Source organism: Montipora foliosa, chromosome 13 (assembly GCF_036669935.1).
Source record: "Montipora foliosa isolate CH-2021 chromosome 13, ASM3666993v2, whole genome shotgun sequence".
Taxonomy (NCBI): Eukaryota; Metazoa; Cnidaria; class Anthozoa; order Scleractinia; family Acroporidae; genus Montipora; species Montipora foliosa.
Genome location: NC_090881.1, coordinates 14883989 through 14890108, shown reverse-complemented (window position 1 = coordinate 14890108; position 6120 = coordinate 14883989). Strand labels below are relative to the sequence as shown.

The 6120-nt window shown below is 38.0% G+C and overlaps 1 long non-coding RNA gene and 1 other non-coding gene across 2 annotated transcripts in view; both read right to left on the bottom strand.

The window, feature by feature from the left end:
- Positions 1-413: 413 nt before the first annotated feature.
- On the bottom strand, positions 414-486 carry Trnat-ggu (transfer RNA threonine (anticodon GGU)). The gene has a single exon. It is a non-coding gene; the product is annotated as a tRNA-Thr (tRNA).
- Positions 487-2990: 2504 nt separating this feature from the next.
- The window catches only part of LOC137983832 (uncharacterized), a 4826-nt gene continuing 1696 nt past the window's right edge, over positions 2991-6120 (bottom strand). Inside the window, exons 2-3 of the long non-coding RNA XR_011119019.1 lie at positions 3922-4036; positions 2991-3081 (exon numbers count right to left, since the gene is read on the bottom strand). This is a non-coding gene — a long non-coding RNA (uncharacterized lncRNA). The remainder of the gene's footprint in view (positions 3082-3921; positions 4037-6120) is intronic.

Below are 6120 nucleotides of genomic sequence, written 5' to 3'. Positions count from 1 at the left end.
TACTTCTTCTGAAGTCACCTTAGTGATGTTTGAAAGATTAGTTCGAAATATAGCAGACATATTAATGGCCTTAACTGCCTTAATGGCTGATGATACTAGCCTTTTTCTCACACATATACATTTTTTTTTTAATTTCCAGGTCCAAGTCACAAGTTGCCAAATGGCAATGACACTGTTGTCAGTTGAATGGTTAGAGTCCAGTTACTGACAAAATATAACCGTCCCAGCTATTCTAGTCAAATTTAAAGACAAATTAAGATACGTGGGAAGGACCCGGTTTTCATAAGATCAGCTAGATATATATACAAGTTACGAGGGTCTCTCGAGCCAACAGCGCATCCCTGCCCCCCAGGAGGATCACAAATGGATTTACAGTCCAAGCCTCGGCGAAATATAATTAATAAACCTTTTTATGCCCTGAGCGGGATTTGAACCCACGACCTCCTGATTACCGGTTGGGTGTGATCACCACTACACTATCAGAGCAACCATGCTGGCTACATGGCCAATCTGGATAGTGAATGGGAATTACGTGGTCATCCCGGGCCCATGTTTTTCCCCAACTAGATGAGGCTGGAATTTGTATACAAATAAGGACAAGTAACGGTAAATGGACTACATTCCGTAATCGACAAATTTTGTTTTGTTTTCGTAGGACCATGTCCCACTCTTCAGGATTATCAATATTTCTTTCATCAAACATTTGTCGCCTTTGCTGATTTATCATGACTTAATTTTGCTTGTTCTAGATCTTAGTGGACAACTCAAGGGCCGAATTGCAGATGCGATTTCCAAGGCACGAGTGGGGGAATATGTAAGACTTCCTTGTCAGATATTTTCAGAAGTAAAACAGCTGGCCAAGGAGTTTAGCGTTTATCGGTCTTACTGTAACGCGATGAAGTGCTACGGTGAAAATATAAAATGGCCTTGGATAATTGGTATGACTTACAAAGGGATCACTCGAGTTAATGATAAAGGTAGGGTTCTACAGCTGGTTTCTGATAGTAATTAAAATTAAAATGATGATAGAGCGGCTTTCAATTGAGTGTCGAAAGTAATCAGCGAATTGCTTTGGTTTATAATTACTTCACTAAGGGATTGGTTCAAAGTTCTCGCGCCACTTTTTCAACCAATCAGAAGTGAAACCAAAACCAATTGTGGTTTGCGGGTGCACATTTTCCAGCGCTTTTTGTCGGCTACGTGTAATTACTTCAAGTTTTGATTGGTTTACTGGATTGTCTCCGTACTTTTTGATTTTTTGATTGGTCAAAGTAATTACTTTGGTTTTGGTTTTACGACACTCATTTGAAAACCGCTCTAATGATGATGATTATAATTATGATCATGAGAATATGATATTAAGCCACAAAACAATTCAGAGATACCCAGCGACGGTTTTCTCTCAAGTCCTTTTAAACTCTGTCCTAAGCTCCTCGGAGCGCCTTTAAAGCTATGTACGTCCATTTTAGTCTGCGCTATAAAAGTTCTATCCTTGCGGTTATTCTAGGGGAACATTTAAGCCACAGATGTTTTGCATCCTACCATGCAGGGAACTCAAAAGGAGTTTCAGTCCAAGTTAAGGGGAAATGATATGAAAGCTACAGAAGAAATGCTGGACAAGCTCTAAAGAGATCTGAAAACTAGTTCTGCCCTATGGGAATAGAGCCCACGGAACCATGAAGTCAATCTAAGGCATGAAATAAAATGAAATTAAGAGAACATTTAAATAACTTGTTCATCTTCCGATGTAACTGCTGTAGTTTTACTGGATCTGTTGCCTGCTGCTACTTGTCATGGATTTCAAAAAAACGTTTTCAAATAAATGATATATCCATGCTTCCAAGAAGGAGGCTCAACAGGAGACTCTAGAAGGCCAGTCACTCCAGCTTCCTCGTTCGCCCACTTGACAACTTCTTCCCTTTTGACGGACACTACCCAAATATTTCATTTGCTTAGCAGATGACAGCTACACATAGAAAATGCTTGTCTGTTTCTAAGTGTGGCTACAATGCTTCAGTCATTATAAGGCACTATGTAGCCAGCTACAATGTATTCTGAATGCAATAATTTCCTGAAAACGTCATCTGCAATCTGATTATGACTACTATGGAATACAAGATCCAGTTTGGAATTCAAGTAAATGGATTTAAGCAAAAAGAATATATAAAGAAAACCTCTTTTCATAAATACCTTCAAGGGTGTCCAACAATGTTGCCAGGGCCACTTCACTGTTTTTAATAGCAGTGTTTGCCTTTTTCAGGCGGTCATAGAAAAGTCTCCCTAACAATACAGAAAAGCATAATTCAAATTACGATCGAATAATTTATGCTCGTATCGAAACAACTAAATTGTTGAATTATTGTTATGAATGGGAAGAAAAATGAATTCTACGGATTAGATATGATAATATATATGTACATGTAGGTGTTTTTGCCCATTGAAAAACAATAGCCATGACCAAGAACTAAAGTAAAATCAAAATTCATTCTTTTATACTGTAAGCAGGTACCACCCGTTACTGTCTAGTAGGCAATTTGGCTGTACCAGCTTAACCAACATAAAATAATCCGTTATAAATGCAAAAGGAATACAATATCCTGCGTATCATTCAATGACTTTAAAGTTTAAAAGTCTACTGTAGATTGGGTACTCAACCTAGGCTAGCTGATCTTTTCTTTGCGTAAAACAAAAGAGCATCCGTGCGCACATCCACTCGATGATTTGGTCGCATCTCCTTTGTCATCTTCCCAAATCGCCTCAAAAAAGACCAAAGTCTCTCCAGCACCTCTCCATCCGTAAGGGCAAACCCTGGTAACCTTCTTGGACTATATTTGATCTATCAGGCAAGAACAAAAAATGCACTGTCTTTCTTGAAGTATGTCTTATTTTGCAATTTGTTTACTGAGATTCTCTGTGTGAAAAGATAATCAAACGGCACGTACATGTACCATATTTGAGATTCTCACAGTTCATACTGTCAGTGTAAAATAATTTTACCTGGAAATCTGATTTATGTCCATAACAATGGAAAATTGGAATTGCAAACTTTATATGCTCCAGTATCTGTAGCTGCCCTTGAGCCTGCATGGGTAAAATAATCAGAATGAATAATAATAATATTAATAATGATAATAATAAGAATAATGATAATAATAATAGTGATAGAACACCCGACAACTGGAGAGAATCAAATAACAATAATAATAACAATTGGTAGTGGCCGCCCTTGGGACCATCCCTAGGGCCTTAAAAGCAAATTTGGATGAAATTGGAGTGGGTGTTGGGGTTGATCTATAGCAGAAGTCCATTCTGCTTGGTATGCCAACAATCTTGAGAAAAGGACCTTTAATCTTGAGGTTACTAGTTGTGACGTGGCTTCAAGGAAAACTCCAGCAAAACATAACGGTAGTTGCTGTGAAGGTACAACAATAACAATAATAATAATAAGTACTGTAAGTTACGGACTGATTTTTTCCTGTTGATTCATGGCTCAAGCGCAAAGGCCATAAATGAACGGGAACAAAACAAGGATCTCTAACTTACATTACGGACCAAAAAAACGAGGTTAGTAAATTAAAGATATTTATTATATCTCTGAGGTTAATACGGCGCATGGGCAATGAAACTAGTCGAAGTCAGTCGGAAGTTTCAACTTCCACAAAGACTGCCGTGTCAACATCTGAAAAAGTAAACCTTCTTGGCTGTTTGAAATAGTTGCTTGCAAGATTCAAACAGTTTTACAATTTTATGTAACAGAAACGACATGAAAAACTTGCTGGGGAATGTTATATCGAAATCTTAAATTTAGCAGGCTGTACTGTAGAATATGGTCCAGTAATTTAGCCAATCACAGCGCACATACTATCTGAGAGTTATAATAATAATTAATAATAATACCACTACTACTAATAATAATAGTACTTGTAAGTGGCTTTCCAGCAAACAGGCGATGTCATACAGCATGTGAACAGCTATTCCAGGGGTCTTGTCGAATTCATCAAGAAGATCATTAAGAATGAAAATTGGATATGCCAGTCTAGTAGATAAGAATTCAATAATATTATAAATAAGGGAAATCATTGTTACACTTCAAAAAACTACTCCTCTGTAACCATTCATTTAGGCTAATTTAGTGAAAACAAGTTACAGTATTAAATTGCTGATAACTATAATCATTACAGTTAATTTAACTGTTGTTAACTGTATAATTTCACATATTCAGACTATCGGGAAAGGCCAAACTTTAACTACATGTAGATAGACTACAAAATAATTTCGTTGACATTATTTAATTCAATAACAACAATTCTACAGTAATTTAGATGAATACGTACCTTTCACCATGTTTCATATTCAAAAACCTCTTTGGAAATTCATGTCTACAGGCCCGTCCAAAGATTGCAGTTTCACTAAGAGCTGCGTAACGTGATTTGGACCGAAGTGTGCTTCCAGCCAGGAAATCAGCACAAGACTTTTTTTTAAAAAAAGAGACGACAGATACAACCTGTAATACTGAAGTGCTTGCAATAGTTGCTATATACATGAGGCAAATGTGGTTTAAGTTCACAATCTTTTCAAAGCCTTTTTTTTTTTTTAAAGAGACACGACAGATACAACCTGTAATACTGAAGTGCTTGCAATAGTTGCTATATACATGAGGCAAATGTGGTTTAAGTTCACAATATTTTCAAAGCGAGGGGATTATAGTACATCTTTCCCTCCATCTCGGATTAATTAAAAGGACTAGTAAAAAAATTATTAAAGCACTAGGAAAATTTTTCCCTTGACATAATTATAGATATTTGCTGCCAGGAATAATGTGCAATTATACCACCCAATTATTGCATACAGTTACAGTATGTACTGTACTGCACAATTCCACATTGCTTTCAACCTTATACAGTATGTCTGTGAAACCAAGCACTGTAATGTGTGCAATGTTACACCAAACCACAGGCGGCCCAGAGTCGGAAGGTAAACAATTATAAGGATTTGTATAGGAATCTTGATAACAGACTGAAAAAGATATTTACCCGCAAAAGTTCTCAATAAAAAAGCCGTACTTTATTGTCATGGTGAATTTCTTGCTTTTTGTGTGGTTTTTTGCCTGATTGGATGCGATTTAAGCGACTTCTCAAATTCCCGAGTCGTCACTCTTCCCTAAATAAAGGAAAGGCTGGCAACTCATTTCTAACTTACCTCAGATCTCGCCGAAAAAATTCACTCTTCTCCGGCATCAGTCACGCTCAAACTCCGGCGATGGCTACACGGATAAATTTACGTCCCCTTGGCCAAGTTTCAAGGTCCAGCGAGTACCCATTGCTGAGAGACTGCAAAAAATATTCAAATTTTCAAACTCCTTCGAGGCTCGCTAACAACCAATTTTGACACGGCTGGTCAACGGTTCACCGAGCCTCCATACGGTGAGCGCAAACCTACGCAAGTGTACCCATAGTTGGGCAGAGCAAAACAAATCCCAGGCTCGTCCCCAAATACCTGCCTGGGGTCATGTTCGAGTTCCTAAATCGGCGAACGATATTAAAAGTTCCACACTGAAACCTTAAACACAGCTCCCATCGCTTTGGTTGCCCCACCGCATGTTATAAATCCGGATTTTCATCGAACTCCGTAAGTACTGAAGCTGTTTGGATGGAGTTTGAAACGCAGTCGAATGTATTTACTAGTGTATGAAACACAATCCTGTGTTTCATCCGTCACGTCAACAACTCACATTATCATGACTGCAGAAGAAATTCATATGAAAAGATCGCTGCACCTTTTCAGCCTTTTGGACACATTTTTCTGTTGAGAGTCCGGGGAAAATGCCATCGTTGAAATCATCTGTGCTTTGTTTTTGCGCTTCCAGTTGCGTTGAAATGTTCAAAATTATTTCTCACACCGGTGCATCAAGCGATATCGATCGAAAACCAACAATTATTACTCAGAATACCTGAAAGGTATCCGAGTTACAATGTCGCTTGTCTGTTTTTTGGACAGTAGAAATTACGGTGCGGTGATTTCTTTGGCTCAAAGCAATTCACTTAACAAAACTATACATTTTCCAACAACAACAAAAAAACAGCCGTGGTGTCGAGTGTCATCGGACGAGGGGATTTTTGC